Raw genomic sequence first — 18,684 nt, 5'->3', positions numbered from 1 at the left:
TGCATGTGCATGTATCTTTATAATAGAGTGATTTATAATCCTTTGGGTATACCCAGTAATGGGATTGCTGGGTCAAATGGTGTTTCTAGTTCTAGATCCTTGAGGAATTAGCACACTGTCTTCCACAATGGTTGAACTAATTTATACTCCTACCAGAAGTGTAAAAGCATTCCTATTTCTCCACGTCCTCTCCAGCATCTGTCATTTCCTGACTTTTTAATGTTTGCCATTCTAACTTGCATGAGATGGTATCTCATTGTGGTTTGATTTGCATTTCTCTAGTAACCAGTGATGATGAGCTTTTTTCATATGTTTCTTGGCCACACAAATGTCTTCTTCTGAGAAGTGTCTGTTCATATCCTTTGCCCACTTTTGGATGTTTTTTTTTTCTTGTAAGTTTGTTTAAGTTCCTTATAGATTTTGGAAATTAGCCCTTGGTCAGATGGACAGATTGCAAACATTTTCTCCCATTCTGTAGGTGGCCTGTTCACTCTGATGATCTGATGATAGTTTCTTTTGCTGTGCAGAAGCTCTTTAGTTTAATTAGATCCCATTTGTCAATTTTGCCTTTTGTTGCCATTGCTTTTGGTGTTTGCCTATGTGATGAATGGTATTGCCTAGGTTTTCATCTTACCTTTAAGACTTTAATCCTTCTTGAGTTAATTTTTGTATAAGGTGTAAGGAAGGAGTTTAGTTTCAGTTTTCTACACATGGCTAGCCAGTTTTCCCAACACCATTTATTAAAAGGGAATCCTTTCCCCATTACTTGTTTTTGCCACGTTTATCAAAGATCAGATGGTTGTAGATGTGCGACATTATTTCTGAGGCCTCTGTTCTGTTCAATTGGTCTATATATCTGTTTCAGTACTGGTGTCATGCTGTTTTGGTTACTGTAGGCTGGTGGTATAGTTTGAAGTCAGGTAGTGTGAGGCTTTCAGCTTTGTTCTTTTGCTTAGGATTTTCTTGGCGATATGGGCTCTTTTTTTGTTCTATATGAAATTTAAAGAAGTTTTTTTCTAATTCTATGAAGAAAGTCAATGACAGCTTGATAAGGATAGCATTGAATCTATAAATTACTTTGGATAATATGGCCATTTTCACGATATTGATTCTTCCTAGTCATAAGCATGGAATGTTTTTCCATTTGTTTGTGTTCTCTATTATTTCCTTGAGCAGTGGTTTGTAGTTCTTCTTGAAGAGGTATTCTTGAAGAGAGCTTCTTCCTTTGCATTCTTTGTAAGTTGTATTCTTAGGTGTTTTACTGTCTTTGTAGCAATTACAAATGGGAGTTCACTCATGATTTGGCTCTCTGTTTGTCTATTATTGGTGTATAGGAATGCTTGTGATTTTTGCACATTGATTTTGTGTCCTGAGAGATCGTAGGTATTTGAGTACAATATTCTTCCCAGAAAGCCACATATGCTCCACCTTGAGAAGGGTGTACCTTATGTACTTAGCTCTGTTCTAAACCACCACCTGCCCCCTTTCATAGAATCCCTCTCAAGTGAGGACTATTTGAAGACAGGTAATGAACTGAGAAAACAGATTGCTGCCCAATTTTCAGGTCATAGGCAATAGCCTGTTGCATCACAAATCCAAAATCAGTTATTAGGTATAATCTAATTAAACTTTAGCCCAGGCAGGTGACGATATGTTGCCATGGTATAATACAGTAAAGTTTTGATCTCACTCATCAAATGTGGTTCTGTGCCAAGTGATGGTCGGTTTAAAATAGAAATCATCAGGTAGATTTAAAGCAGGAAAGCTTAACATTAAGCCTAAGTAGCTCTTCTTTCTTACAATGTCTGTAAAAATGAGACAACTTCCAAATATACAGCAACAGTTTTTCTAACTCTTTTAGAAACTTTCTTACCATAGACTTCTGTTACAAAAGGCATCTCCTATGAAGGGCACTTGAATACTGTTTCTGTGGAGATAGAAAACCCCCTTTCTGTATACAATCTGATAGGGGATTTTTGATTTCTGGCTGGCTCTCCTGTTGAGTGGCTTTCAACCTAAAAAATGCTTGCTACTAGAGTCTAATTACCAAGGAATTCAACTGTCTTATTAAGAGAATGTGTCATCAAAGAAAGCAAAGTGGCACACAAAGGAAAACGAATGCAAAAAATGGTTCATTTGTTTATGTATTTTGCCAAGTCATTAATAATAAATTACACTTTGACATTGGACTCATGCCAAGAAGTATCTAAGAATAAAAAATTGTATATTGATCATAAGGACAGTGTGAGTACCATAACTAATAGATAAAAATGTTTCTTAATAACCCACAACCTTACAGCAAGTAAAGAGATAAGAAGTTACCTAAGAATATAGAAAACAAAGCATGCAAATTAAAGCATGAGAATCTGTGACTCCAGTTATCTCTAGAATGTTCTGTGGGTTGTGGGTTGAATTCCTCTCCTCAGGCAGATGTCCACTCGCTCCAAAAGCCTTTGATGAGAACTTCTTTCTTCCAATAATTGTTCACTTTTGGAGAATACCAATTTTTAGCTTCAGGTCTCTGTCTAGGACAAATGTTTAATGATTAAAAAATGGCTTTATGTATTTAGGGTGTTGGTTGGAGTAGCAGGTGGGGAGTGTGTATGAAGGACAGAACTCGTGAGGTTTTCCTACTGTGCAACTTAATGGTATTTGATAAGATCATACCTGTCACATTTTGGGGGCCATCTTTCTCAGAAGTCTCTTCACATATACACCATGGAATACTATGCAGCCATGAAAAATGATGAGTTTGTGTCCTTTGTAGGGACATGGATGAACCTGGAAACCATCATTCTCAGCAAACTGACACAAGAACAGAAAATCAAACACCACATGTTCTCACTCATAGGCAGGTGTTGAAAAATGAGAACATGTGGACACAGGGAGGGGAGTATCACACACTGGGGTCTGACAGGGGAGGGACAGTTGGGGGTGGGGAGTTGGGGAGGGATAACATGGGGAGAAAGGCAGCAAACCACACTGCCATGTATGTACCTATGCAACAATCTTGCATGTTCTTCACATGTACCCCCAAACCTAAAATCCAATTATATATATATAGTTTATATATATACATAGTTTATATATATAGTTTTTATATATGTATATGTAGTTTATATATATATACAAAAAGTTTTTATATATATATATATATATATATAAGAGAAAGTTATTTTTCCGGGTTTTAGGTTATGCAAGGCTGCCTAGGAGGATGTTGAGCAACGGGTGTCATGCCAGTGGATGCTCAGGCTGTATCTGTTGTTTAGTCCCTTGCAGTATTTTTCCAACTCCACTTACCAGAGGGCACACTTTAGAATCAGAGAGGCAGTTACTACAGCCATGGGTGACATGCTACTAACTTATAGTGGGAGACTTAGTGAATCCCAGAAGAAATTGATTGCATTGTTCTTAAAACCAAGATAATACCTTAGGTGATAGAAGCCACAGGTCTCTGAAAACTATGCTAATTTTAGCTGAAGAACACTATTTGTTCTTTCAATATTTTCTTAAGATTAGAGGGTAGTATGGGCGGTGAAATTTCTGAGTAAGTGGTAAGGCTTTACAAAACCTTTCCAGTGACAGGGGCACACATTTTGAAGGATTTTCATCGTTGCTAGTTTGGAATTCCCTAGATTGTAAACAAAGAATTAAGCAATACTTCTGCTACTATCAGAGGTATAGCTCTTTGGCAAGGAAAAGCGTCAGTCCATTCCGCTAATAAGTAAATAATCACTAGAAAATAGTTGAGACCCACTGTGGAAAATGGCTGTATGAAAGACATTTAAACATTCAGACACCCTGATTCTTGGACTCCTATTCTTGTCCTGTTTTTCATAGATTTGTCTGGTTGATGGCGGTGATAAGTGAGATAGATTACAAATGATCACCAATCTTGATTGAATACAGTGGCAAATTTGTCCTTGCTGTAATTTTATATGATTTAAGCCAGTCACTTACCAAATAAATAAGATAAAATAACAATAACAAGCACTGGAGAGGAAGAAAGGAACAAGAATCCTGAGTTGATGCAATCTATTATTTAAATACCCATTTTTAATTTTAAAAATCCACAAAATTAGGATACCTGCAGAGAAAAAGAAATGTGTGTCCCATACACGTGGAAAAATAACAGGTAATGGAAACGGCCTGTGAAAGGGACAAGATGTCAGATTTAACAAAGATTTAAAATCAGCCATTACAAATATTTAAAGACCTGATAATGTATAATGGCAATGCTTAATCCAATAGAGAATATCAATAACTAGAAATTATAAAAGAAAACCAAATAAAAATTCAGTAGTTGAAATGTACAATAACTGAAATGAAAAACTCACAAATGGACTCAACAGTCTATTTCTACTGGCCAAAGAAAGAATTACCAAAGTTGAAGATAGACTGCTAGCAATGATATAATCTGAAGGACAAGAGGAGAAAAACAGTAAAATACAAACAGAGCCTCAGAGAAATGTAGGCTATCATAAGTACACCAACATATTCATAATGAAAATACCAGAAGAAGGGGAGAGAGAGAGTGGAATAAAAATTTATTCAGAGAAATTATGGCAAAATATTTCCCCAATTTGATGAAAAACATGAATTTATACATTCAAGAAACTCGACAAACTCCAAGCAGGAAAAACTCAAAAAGATCTACACCTTGACATATGAGAGTCAAAGTGTCCAAAGCCAAATTATAAAAACAGAACCTTGAAAACAGCAAAAGAAAAATGATTTGTCACTTATAAGGGAACCCCAATAAGATTAACAGCTGTGTTATCATTAGAAACAATGGAGGCCAGAAAACAATGGAATGACAAGTTTAAAGTGCTAAAAGAAAAAATCTGTCAACCAAGAATCTTATCATTAGCAAAACTATCTTTCAATAATGAAGGTAAAATAAACATTTCCAGATTTTTAAAAAACAGAGATAATTTGTTGTTAGTAGACCTACTTTAGAAGAAATAAAACTGGAGTTTTTCAGGTTAAGAACAAGTGACCCCAGGCAATAATTCACACCCACACATCCTCCCCAATGATAAAAGCAGTTATATAATTGTAAATGACACTATAAATACAAGTCTCTTTCCTCCTCTCAACTGGATTTTAAAAGCAATTATATAATACAAATGCATGTAATTGTATTGTTGAGCCTATGACATATAGAAATGTAATAAATTTGCCAATAGTAGTAGAAAAGAAGTGGGTAGTGCATAAGAGCAAAGCTATATTAGAGTAAGAAAATGAAACCAGATGGCAATTCTAAACCACAGGGACGGATGAGGAGTACCAGAAATTGTAAACAAAATTAATATAACAAGCTGTTTACATATTTTCTGCTCTTTATTCTCTCAGCTTCTTTAATATACACAAAATTATATGAAATTATATTTATAAAAATGAATTGTTAGGATATACCTATATATGTATGTTAATATATATTTGTATATTCTATAAATGTATTTATATATTATATATTTGTTTTTGAGAAATATATATATATTATGTAATATATACATTTGTGCATTATATATGTTTTTGGCATGTAATATATCCCAATAAATATTACATATTTATTTTTGAGATATAAAGTATCTCCCCCTAATAAATATCTAATATAAAGTAGTGACTATTGATAATATATGAAGTATATATTAATACATTTTAGGTATAATATAATGTTAGGTTCAACAATAGTAGCACAGAAATGGGAAGAAAGAAATAGAGCTATATAGCAGTGATATTTCTATATCTCATTGGAATTAAGTTAGTATAAATTTGAGGTAGATTCTGTGCAGTTAAGATGTTTGTGGTAAACCCTACAGTAAGTAACCATTAAGAAAATAATTCAAACAATATAGTTAAAAAATTATTGAAGAAATTACAATGTCTTCAATAGTGTATACAATATATACACTAGACTATATTCATTTTACATAAAAATACATAAAAGAAGTATATAGAAACAAAAAGAGGTTGGGCATGGTGGCTCATGCCTGTAATCCCAGAACTTTGGGAGGCTGAGGCTGGCAGATCATGAGGTCAGGAGATTGAGACCATCCTGGCCAACATGGTGAAACCCCATCTCTACTGAAAAAAAAAATTAGCTGGGCATGGTGGCATGTGCCTGTAATCCCAGCCAATCAGGAAGCTGAGGCAAGAGAATCACTTGAACCAGGGAGTCGGAGGTTGCAGGGAGCTGAGATCACACCATTGCATTTCAGCTGGGTTACAGAGTGAGACCCCATCTCAAAAAAAAAAAAAAAAAGAAACAGAAAAGACTTGAGACATATCAAAAAAAGTTAATTGGTTATAAATCCAATTACACCCATAATAACATTAAATGTAAGTGGATAAAGCAATTCAATCAAAAGACAGAGACTGTTACTCTGACTATAAAGACAAGACTGAATTATATGTTGTGCACAGGAGACAATTTAGTTCAAAGATACAAATAAAATTAAAGGATAAGAAAAGATGTATCATGCAAACAGCAATGATAGGAAAGCTAGAATGGTTATACTAATGTGAGATGAAGTGGATTTTAAGACAAAATGTGTTCCTAGAGGAAAAAAAGGAACATTTTATAATGAAAAATGAATCAAATCTATCAGGAAGATATAACAATTACAAATATATATATATATAATTTAGAAATATATATAATTTATATATATAAAGATATATATTTATAAATTTACTACTACATATATATAATCGATTACATGTATATTTCTAACACATTTTGACTAGGTAATCTAAGGATTCCAAAAGAGGGTTACTCATCCCTAGGCAACAAAGTACACTTAGTGTTTGGGAGCTTGACAAAAAGAGATGAAAGCTCAGACCTCTGAATGTGCAGTTTAGGGGCCCTCAGAGGAGCTCTGTACAGTTCAGAGTTGTGTTTATTGAGCTGCAGCAGCAAGGGGGTCTTGATTAATTCTGGCAAAATCTGCAAGATTATCAGCTCTCAGTTTCCCCAAAAGACTACTATTCAATGTATTGAAGAAGCAGAACAAATTTATTAGACTTACTGAAGGAAGGGAGAATACCATGTTTACAGTCTTGAAAATATCCCAGCAGAGGAAAGTTGGGTGTATATTTATGGGGCTGCAGCCTGGGCTGAATGACTTAAGGAGGGCAACTGTTTGGTGTTGGGGAAGCTATGATGGCTTTGGATAGGTGGGCACTGTAGGATGGAATTCTTTTTTTTTTTTTGAGACAGAGTTTCGCTCTTATTACCCAGGCTGGAGTGCAATGGCGCAATCTCGGCTCACCACAACCTCCGCCTCCTGGGTTCAGGCAATTCTCCTGACTCAGCCTCCTGAGTAGCTGGGATTACAGGCATGCGCCACTACACCCAGCTAATTTTTGTATTTTTAGTAGAGGCAGGGTTTCACCATGTTGACCAGGATGGTCTTGATCTCTTGACCTCATGATCCACCCGCCTCGGCCTCCCAAAGTGCTGGGATTACAGGCTGGAGCCACCGCGCCCGGCCAGGATGGAATTCTTAAAGTGAATTTCGATGAGTGAGGTATTTGTTTCAATTAGTAAGCAGTGTGAGTTGGTTCTGAGCCATAGCTATTTTTTCTCAGAAAATACTCGCTTCTGGAAGATAAGTTATTTATGCTTCATCTAAATATCGTTTAACACGGAGTAGGAAAAGATGCCTTTTCCCAGAATTGTTTAGCACATTGCAGAAATAAACAAAGACCTCTTAAATGAGGACAAACAGAGGCTCCTTATTCAGGGCTTGGTACAGCAAGGAAGTCAACCATCATCACTTCCACCTGCCTCAGAAACAAGGGCAGGAAATGGAGCAGGAAAGATTTATAGTAAAAGAAGAGATGGCTTCAGGAATGTTCTGATTGGAGGCTATTGGCCTGAAAAAGCTGGGAGTTGATTCACTTAGAAACAGGGCATCTTATGTAATTAGTTTTGGGCCGTATTTGGCTTTCTCTGGTTGGTCTGGAGCAGGAATCAGGAGCAAAAAATAGGGAAGGTAACAGTCACCGAGCAAGTCCTGACCATTCTGGACCAATTACTGCAGAGGTTGCGGGTAAAACTTCTACAACCGTAAAGCCTGGCCATTGTCATTTGTGTATTAAATCCTATAACATGGACAGGAAAGCATGTTGGCCTCAGCTCTCAATTGCAAATCTCAAATGTCTAGCTGTGATGAAAATCATGTTTTTAAATTGTAAAACTACTAATAGAACTAGTCAGAGAGCTCTGAATCTCTGAGAATTATTACAGTGTTTTATGAAGCAAACTTAGAGATGAACTTCCTAGCCAGAATTCTTTAAGAGTTTGTAGGATTTTTCATATATAAGACAGAAGCAGGTGAGTAGATAGGCTTAATTATATTCAAGTGGGGGACTGCATTATCTTTAGGTGGTGTTAGGTTAGCCATCTGCGAGTGAAGAGATTATTTTCCAAATCTCCTTAGAGTCTCAGATGGAAGTTTACAATAGAACGGAAGATGAGGTGTAGTTAAGTATCCTTCATTAGGTATGTTCTGATGACCCTGTGAGTCCACATGATGATTCCCCTCTGATTTTCGTTTCCTTAATCATAGGCTTCTGTGTTTAACTTAGGAAAACTTCTTGCGTTTGGTTTTCCTAAGTTAAAATACAATCAGCCCCCTTATTCATCCTGCAATTTCTCACAAGTTTTAGTAAAGCCTGTCCTTTTACTCTCTCTAAAATGTTAAAGATCAGGTTCCTTTTCTGGATCATAAAAATTGAAGGGCCAGATCAAGATTTTCTCTTCATTCTCGGATTGCTGACTTCAAACTCATTCATTAAAAAATAAAATATTTCTTCAGAAGGTTTTTGCACCATGAGATTTTGTTCAATTTAAGTCTTGGTGCAATGACAGTGTTACAAATATGTATGGCTTATAACTGAAAATTATGAACACATCTAAGGTTATCTTTACATGATGAGACTTCTGACTGGCCTAGGATGGTCTTGGAATCCTTTCTTTGTATCCCAAATAATATGGGATGTACAGGGAATTTATATGTCATTTCTAGCCTGAGCTCTCTCCCTGCATTGCTCTAATCTTCACTGTCCTCAGAGCTGCACCATGTCTGGCTTCAGCGTAAGCCTTAAGCAGATGTTTTCAGGAGATCGTTTATACTGTGCGAAGTTTCCAGACTGCACAGACATACCTGGTTGTCTTATACCCCAGTGGGTTTCTGAATCTCCAGTGGGTCCTTACTACTACCACTGGCTCCTCCCCAGTATGGACTTTATCTGTGAGAGACATTTCCAAGATGTCTTCTTTCATTACCAGGAGTGTTACTTGTCATGCCTGGGTATGCATGTGGCATAGCTTCGACTGTTGTGTGTCATCCAGTCTGCTTGTGGGTGGCTGCTTTTCATCTATTTTTCATCCAGTTTTCTTCAAAGAGGGAGCCGTCATTTTCCTGATGACACGGAGCAACCTTGGCTGTCGTCTTAAGCTTCTGTCACCTTTCTTTTTTAGGTTGTCAGAGGGGAATCACTCTGTACAACAGTATTCGTGCCTTCAGCAAAACAGAGTCTCTTCCAAAAAAAGGTTTCCACTTGGATATACTTTCCTTCTGGAGCTTTGGTTATACTTACGTTAGAGATTTGGATCACATCCCATATGATCATATGGTCATTTATGTCTCTTCAATTCCTTTCTCCCTCCAACTTCAATGAGGTAAAATTGACAAATACAAATTATATATATTTACAGTGTGCAAGTTGATGATTTGAAATACATATACATTGTGAAGGGATGACTGCAGTCAAGGTAACTAACAGATCCATCACTTCACATAGGTATTATTTTTTTCTGGTGAGAATATTTAAGATCTATTCTCTTAAAAATTTCATGTATTTGACAGAGGATTATTGCCACCATGCTGTACATCGGATCTGCAGAATTTATTCACCCTGCATAAATGAAATGATTTACCCTTTGACCAACATCTCATTTCCCCCAATCCCTTTGTCTTTTTGTGCTTTAGCATATGTTTTCTAGTCAAAGTAGAAAACATACTTTTCTAATATATACATATAAAGTATATATACTCATTATATATATAATATATATCCATCTATACATATATACTATATATAATCTGTATATGTATATAATCTGCATATAGCTATCTTATAGATATAGATTACATTACATATATATATACACACACACAATCTATCTATCTATCTATATATATATGCCCATCTATTGAGTTTTAATTAATTATAGTACTTTTCAGTGCTAGAATTTCCATTCGACTCTTTCTTTGTTTAATCAATTTTAGACCCCAAGTTTCTGGTGAAATTCTCTATCCTTTCCTCTTTTTTATTGAACATAATAGTTTTGTTTACATTAAAGAGCCTGTTTGAGAACTCTGATATCTGTATCACCTGTGGGTCTATTGCCACTGTCATGTTTTTATGCCTGGTTTTTAGTCTTTGTAATCAAATGCCATAAATGTGTGATTGATGTGAGACAGTGTGAAATAAAATTAGTAGAGATCCAAGATAATGCTATTTTTTTCTTAAGAAGGTTAAGTTTCCCTTCATTAGGCAGATAGTGTATAGACTGATTTATTTCCTATTTTTTTTTTAAATTTCCAGAGCTGTCCTAATACAGGGTTTTTACTCCTGGGGTGTGGCTTTTCTGGTCTCAGCTGAGCCCGAGACAACGGACAGGGCTTCTCCACTTTGGGGCTTAGCCTCTGCGGCGCTGTCTAGCTCTCAGCCATGTGGTCATCCAGTGTTTCCTCCGAGAGGTCAGCTGCCAATCTTACCGCTGCTCCTTTGAAGGAAATGCACTTACTTGTTCTCTTGCTTTTTAAAAGTTTTGTTTTTATCTTTGATTTTCAGGTGTTTGCTCTAATGGAACTAAGCGTTGTAGAGATGTATTTATATCTACATCTGTATCCTGCTTGAGATCTGTGGCATTTCTTAAATTGGTGCATTTTGTTAGTCTCTAAAAATTCTTGTTTATATCTCTTCTAATATTGTGTCCCCTTCTCTCTTTTTTCTCCTGAGACCCTAATTACAAGTATGGTGTCATTTTTTTCTTACCGTGTGCTATACATTACTTATGCTTTACTTCTGTATTTGTCCTCCTTGTATTGTCTCCAACCGTTATTCTTCACACTATATACTCTACTGACCTGTCCTTCAGTTAGATAACCTCCTCCCTATGTCTAATCTCTTATTACACCCATTAGTATGCTTCTGGATTTACATTATTGCAATGTTCAATTCTGTAGTTCCAATGTGAACTCCTTTCTTCCTGTAAAGATCCAGGTAGGTGAATTATTTTATTTTTTATTTATTTTTTTTTCTTTTTAGATGGAGTCTTGCTCTGTTGTCTAGGCTAGGGTGCAGTGGCATGATCTCTGCTCACTGCAACTTCTGCTTCCTGGGTCTAAGCCATTCTCCTGCCTCAGCCTCCTGAGTAGCTTGGATTGCAGGTGCTTGCCACCACATGCAGCTAATTTTTGTATTTTTAGTAGAGATTGGGTTCCACCATGTTGACCAGGCTTGTCTTGAACTCCTGATCTCAAGTGATCCTCCGCCTCCCAAAGTGCTGGGATTACAGGCTTGAGCCACTCTGCCCAGCTGAATTATTTTCTTAATAATTCAAGTTATACAGACAATCCACTGAAATTCTAGACTGTCTTTGGTAAAACTTTTGCCAAATCTTCAATACGTGGTATCACTAGCACCATAACATTTGTACATACAAAAAGCTGGAAAATGACCTGGAGCTTCAACGAACCGCTGGTGATCACTAGATCACGTATTCAAATGATAAGGACGAGCAATGGACAAAAATCAGACCCTGAGAATCTCAGAACTAAACCTCTACATCATCTCTCAGAAATCAAAGTTTCCTACTGAGGAAAGGTGAACGGTTTACATGTCCCTTCAGCATAAGGGAACAGAGAATTGGTCGAGTGGGACTCACTTGGCTGACCAATCGCTGGGACTCTGGGAAGGTGAGGTGTCAGGGGCTCTTTACAGTGCTCAGTGCTTGAGCGTGGCCTGGGATGAGGAGCAGGGGGTTCCATCCCCATGTGAGTAATGGTACCAAGAGCTTTTCAGAAGATCAACTAGGACATCACTATTCGTAAGTCTTGATTTAGAATTTTGCATGTGGGGTACAAAACAATTCTGATGAAGTATTCTGTGTTGGGTGGGGGGAGGTGGAGTTTTTATAGAGCTTTAGCAAGAGATGCCAGCCAAAGTTCTCTAACCTTCTGGACAGTAATTGGTTAAATACAGTATTCAGAGCAGGAAGGCATTGTTCTTGTGGGCTAGCAGTCATTGATTGGGTAGGTTAGGGTTACTGAGAGTGGTGGGAGGAGCAGTTAGCTGGGCTAGTGGCATGGGGGAGGAACAGGTGAGCCACCGCAGTTACCTGAGCACCGTGGCAGTGACTGTGTGTCATTCTCTGTATCTCTCACATCTGCCTCTCTGGTACCTACCACCACCTCACGCATGATGCATTTCATTTTTGTGTAATTTATTGTCTACTTCCTCTGCCCCATAAGAATGTAGGCTAGGCAGGCACAGTGGCTCATGCCTGTAATCCCAGCACTTTGGGAGGCCGAGGCAGGTAGATCATAAAGTCAAGAGACTGAGACTGTCCTGGCCAACATGGTTAAACCCATCTCTACTAAAAATACAAAAAATTGCTGGGCATGGTGGACTGTGCTAGCCAAGTCACTTGGGAGGCTGAGGCAGGAGAATCACTTGAACCTGGGAGGCAGATGTTGCATTGAGCCAAGATCATGCCACTGCACTCCAGCCTGGGGACAGAGCGAGACTCTTTCTCAAAAAAAAAGTAGGCTAAATAGGGTATAGGTCTTTGTCCGTTTGGGTCATTGCTGCATTCCCCAACACCTGTTCAATGCCCAGAACATCAGAGATATACAATACTGTTGAATGAATAAAGGAAGAAGAATGGCAGTGCATGGAGAATCTTGTAATATGGGAACTCATAATACTTCTTCCAGAAAGCCTACCACATTCTCTCCTCCACCCTGTAATATCACATCTATGCTCTGTGATCAGGGCAGATTCAGGCCAAGCTACCTGTCAGAAGCTGTGTTATTAGGTTGTTCTAAGCTCTTTGTAAAAGGCTCTTTTCATTTATGTCAGTGGAATTAGGCTACAGGTTATACTTGCAAATTAGATAAAATCGCTAGAGAAATCCAAATGTCAACTTGGTATTATTTTAATATATGTAAGAGTTGAATGGTCCCAACAATAAAAAAATATAATTTCCTTCAAATTCAAAGAACTTGGGAAGATATTTTCATATGAGCAGCCAGAGGAATGTAAAGTATAATTAAATGATAAACTTAGATGGGAAGTGTAGCCTTCTGTGAGTAGATGAATGGATGGGCATCTCCTCTCTACAAGTAATCAGTTTCTGAACATCAGAGTTTCTGTTGCAAAATGTCAAATAATGAGAAACAAGCTCCCAATCAACGTATAAAATTAAGACACATTGTTAGTCAACTCCAATATATAGCTAAAACATAGTCAAGTAATGGTACATAAGGAGCAAACTATTATGTAGAAAGAAAAACATTGCCACCAGATTATGGATTCATACAGTTGTCTTCAGAGAACTGCTTATTAGAACTTCTTACAGTAAAAAAAAAAAAATCTGAAGCATATATTCCTTTCCAAAACATCCATATGTGATTCCAATCTTCTACCCACTGTATTTGCAGTGAAACTTGAAACTGTTCCCAAAACTCATTTGATAAAAATATCATATTGGGTTTTGGTTATATACGTCTTAATGTTTCTTATGTAAATCTAGGACCCCAAACTTTATTGATATTGGTATTAAGAGATATTGGTGAGCAAATGACACAGGTTACCAACTCCTGGAAGAAGTCCTAGGGCAGGGAGGATGGCCAGAGACGAATAAGGCTGGGGATCAGGAGCAGCAGTCCCAGGTCGGCCCACGACATGATGTGCAGGTGTCAGGGGCACCAAGAAAGTTACAACTGACACAGGCACTGAATGTAACAACACTTTGCGCACATTGGGAAGAAACAGAGCAAGATCAGTTTTATTATTTATTAAAACATTTTTTTTTCTTTTTTATTGCATTTTAGGTTTTGGGGTACATGTGCAGAACGTGCAAAATAGTTGCATAGGTACACACATGGCAGTGTGTTTTGCTGCCTTCCTGCCCCTCACCCACATTTGGCATTTCTCCCCAGGCTGTCCCTCCCCATTCCCCCCAATAGACCCCGATGTGTAGTACTCCCTTCCCTGTGCCCATGATCAGTTTTAATAGTGACTATTGGTCTCCCAAGGCCCACAGGTATCACCCCACGGCTTGTGCAGGAGATGGTCAGCATGCACTACACCCATCCTGTGCAGCAGGCACAAGACCCGTCCCCCTTCTCCCACCCCCAATTGCTCTCTGTATGAAACACACATGTTCAAACAGAGCAAAGTATACATCACTCCTGGAACAGAGAAAGTCATTCCCAAACGAGGCCGTGTGCACAGCACGTGGGCTGAGGTCTCTTGGTCTCCACGTAAGGAAATGTTCCAGGTCCAAGGCACACCCTCATGCAGCTGTGTCGGGTCTGCAGGCTGTGCAGGACAGTCTTTCTCAACTGGGACTTTACATTCTATGCTGTCTGGGTGTTAGGAGCCAAAGGTTAACTGTTGGGAAATGTTAACCAGGAAGAAGCTCTGTAGTATTGAATTATGTCTCCCTCTTGAAGTAACTGAGTCATTTAATAAAACTACTCCAAACAGATGAGAATTAAATTGACCTTTTCTCAAATCCCCTTGTCCTTATGCAACCTTGAGAAGGTCATGGTCATCCTCTATGGTCAACATCTTTCACCTCAAATATTTGGAATTAAGTATAATGATTTTTCAAATACTATGAACGGATTATACTATTTCATATTAAGGAAACTTCATGCTTAAATTTGTTTTCATTTGTTTTGGAGAAGTTGGTCTTCAGAGTGGTAGTCTAAAGTATCCTACTGAAAATCTCACAAGAATATATATTACATTAGAATAATTAGGGAAATATTGTCTTCATTGTGGTTTTAAGCTTGCTTAATTGAAATTTTAAGAATTACTTAAGAACTGGGAGGTTTGTCAGATAACTGGAATATTTAATTTATGAAGGTACTTTTTAATGTTCAAAGGTGTTAATTAATGTTTGCAAATAGGAGTGAACGTTATTCAGAGGCCCTCTTGGAAGTAGTTTTTAGTATTTCTAGACTTAGAATAACAAGATTTAGAAGTTAAATGTAAAAAGCTTAAGAACTAGAATTCCAAAACAGTAACTCCTGTAGATTAAATAAATCAAAGCAAACGCTGGATGAGCCTTAGGTATGCAACCCCCTCCTGAGGCTGTTTGCTGTGACTCTCCTCCCCTTCACTCCCTTTGTGTTCTATGCCATGGAGATCTAGCGCCTCCTCCTTGAGAGTTCTGCGGGGAATGAGGGAATATGGGCCCAGTGAGAGGATGATTGCTCTGTTGACTTACTGGACCTCTCCTTGCATGCAACCCTGCCACCAGAGGGAGTAACTGCAAGGGGTAGAAGTTCTCTGTTCTTCAGGCTCTGTGGCTTGAGATGAGGGAGAATCATGAAGGATAGATGGCTTAAAACTGTAACTGTATGAAGTCATCTTGTTTTTTTTTTGAGACGGAGTTTCGCTCTTGTTACCCAGGCTGGAGTGCAATAGCGCGATCTCCGCTCACTGCAACCTCCGCCTCCTGGGTTCAGGCAATTCTCCTGCCTCAGCCTCCTGAGTGGCTGGGATTACAGGCACACGCCACCATGCCCAGCTAATTTTTTATGTCTTTAGTAGAGACGGGGTTTCAACATGTTGACCAGGATGGTCTCGATCTCTTGACCTCGTGATCCACCCGCCTTGGCCTCCCAAAGTGCTGGGATTACAGGCTGGAGCCACCGCTCCCGGCCCTTGTTTTGTTTTTGTTTCCTTCTTTTTTGGGAAGCAGAAGTTTATTATATATTTACGTTTTTCAAGCGATGTCAGAAGCCCCGCTTCCTGATGCCATGCTCTGCGGTGTCTTGCTTCTCTGGCTGGCTGAAGGGATTTGAATCTCTCAATTATTACATATTTGACTTTGAATATATAACTATGGCATTTTTAAAGAAAAATGCTTATACATAGATAATTGTTTTGAGCAACACTGTAGGATATTATTCTGTTAGGACTGCAGACTTTGTTTTGCTCAAAGCAGATCCACTTGGGCACTACAGAAGAAGAGCATGATGAACGTCCTGTAAGAATCTCCATTATCTGCCCCTGTGAGAATGCAAGACAACTTGCTTGTATTTTCAAAATTCACTGTATTCTTCCTCATTACCTGAGCTGCTAAGTGAATGTTTGCCTGTTTCTTACTTATTTGGTAGGAGTTTCATAAAGTCTTCATATATTTCTTAATAGAATCATAGAAATTGTAGGTTGAGTTTAAAATTATCCGTAAAGTTACTTAACATAATGCATAAAGTTTGAGACAATGACATTATGCAAATATATTGAATGAGTTCTAATTCGGAGTGTGGGATGCAAATCTCTACGGTGAGCAAAATGGAATTTCACGTTGACAGCAGCAGTGTGTTTCCTTCACTTTTCTGTGCTAAATTCTGGCTATTTCTATAATAAGTGCAAAGCAGGTAATTAAAGTTAAAAGTAAAGGTTTGACAATGATGCAAGGATTTTTCTGAAACCTCCATACAGTGGCAAGAATCTTCCCTGTGAAGGTTGTATGTTTTGGCATTAGAGAAACCTTATTTTAAAAATATTTTAAATTAATTTTAATCTCTTCCCTTTTGTTTTAGTAAATATGTTGGGCATCAGATTAAAGTGACATTCTTGAATACTCCTTTGGCTGTAAGACGATTGTTGATTCTAAGAAACCCTCAATCTGTTGATAAATAAAAACTGTACTGGACGAGATACACAAATAGAAGTTGGTTTTATTCCCACACTATTAAGAGCAGTAGGGAAGAGAACATGGACCAAGCCCAGATACTCAGATTTGCTGAAACAAAGGGCAGGGGAGTTTTTAAGAGCTGGGGTGGGGGTTGTAGGCCATCCGTGTTTCTAGTTTGCTTCCCTGGAAGGGAAAGTAAACTTTCTCCTGGTCTTCACCACAGCAGGTAGTTTTACAGCTTGGAGCACATTAGGCACCCACCCTCCCATGGAGACTGGGAGATAGAGCGCCATCTGCCTTGATGATTACATCTCAAAGGGACAGCTCCCAGGTCCTTGAAAAACACAGGCCTGGGTTGTGGAACTGGCTGGAGACCTTTTAAAAAGATTTGCATCTCAAAAGGGCAGAGAAATAATTTACAATTACGATTTCGATTTCTCCAAAGGAAATGCTGTTGGTAACGGATGGTCAGGGGCAAGGGTCAGGAAGAAGTCTTCTGAAGTTGTGGCCAGCTGAGGGGCTGTGAGGGCCGCCTTGGGTGGTAGTTTTACCTCTGAACCTCCAGGTTGGTCCTCGGCACCCCTAATTTCAGTGATGCAGACACCAGATGGGAGACAACAGGAAGAGCTGACTCGGTGGTTCAGAACCTCTGGCGCTGGGGGAGTTTCTTCGTCCACTGTTGGCCTCTGGTCCATGCTTCCATGTCCTTCTTGCTCACAGTTGTGACAGGCTACCTGCACTGGTTAGTAGGTGATTCTCTCCCAGCTGTGCACCAGTCTCTTCCCTGATGCTGGGTCTGGGATTCTGCAAGCCACATCTATACCTTTCTGCTTTGGAAGTGTCTGACAGTGGAAGGCCTGAAGAGAGATAGCAGTCATGAATCGGGGGAGGAGGAGGGAGATGGGGAGGGAGAGGGGGAGAGTGAGGGGTATGGGAAGGGGGAGGAAGGGCCACACTAGCTGTGCTCTTCCTGGGGACTTTCTGTCTGACTTCTGCTCCTGTGAGTGTTCCACCTCTAACAGTTTCTCGCCCTGGCCACACCAGGAGAACAGATTCTCACCCTCACCCCTAATTCAGCAGAAACAGGAAATATCGGTGCAAGGACTGTGCTGTTATCTCAAAAACAGATTTTTTTGTTATTGTTGTTATATTAACCTGAAATCTCATCATGTAGAACAGAGCAGTTTCTTTGGGATTCTGCTCAGGTTTCCCTTGAGATTCTGCCTCTTTTATAGATTGCATAGAAAACATCCAGCCACATGAAAGGGTAAATTTGCCAACTGGAGGGAAGATGATATCTAGTGTGTCCAGGGCACTGCTCCTTGTCAGTCAAGAAATTGTGTGTGTTTTGACACTTCTAACCACAGCCTTCTATTTTGTTTATTAAACTAAATTCATCATAGTTATCTTTTTATGCCGAGGAGATTTAAAACTAAGTACGAAAGTATTGGCAACTGTTTTTCACTTAGTCCAACTCAACACGTGCCAGTGTCAACCATCAGCAGACAAACCGCTGGGTAGAATACCAAGTGACAACAAATACATTCTTCTAATTTACAGATTGTTGGTAGACCATTTCTGACATTCCCCTCTCTCTCTCGAAATATATTGCTGTTTGTCTATACTTGGAGACTCTTCAGTTTTGATTACTCAGTGGACAACTTAGCTCTCTTGTATCTAAGTTCTTGCAATACCAAATGTGAGTTGAAATTTTAAAAACT

This window comes from Callithrix jacchus, chromosome 11, assembly GCF_049354715.1.
Source record: "Callithrix jacchus isolate 240 chromosome 11, calJac240_pri, whole genome shotgun sequence".
Classification (NCBI taxonomy): Eukaryota; Metazoa; Chordata; class Mammalia; order Primates; family Cebidae; genus Callithrix; species Callithrix jacchus.
The sequence above is the reverse complement of the archived record's forward strand: the minus strand, read 5'-3'. Positions refer to the sequence as shown.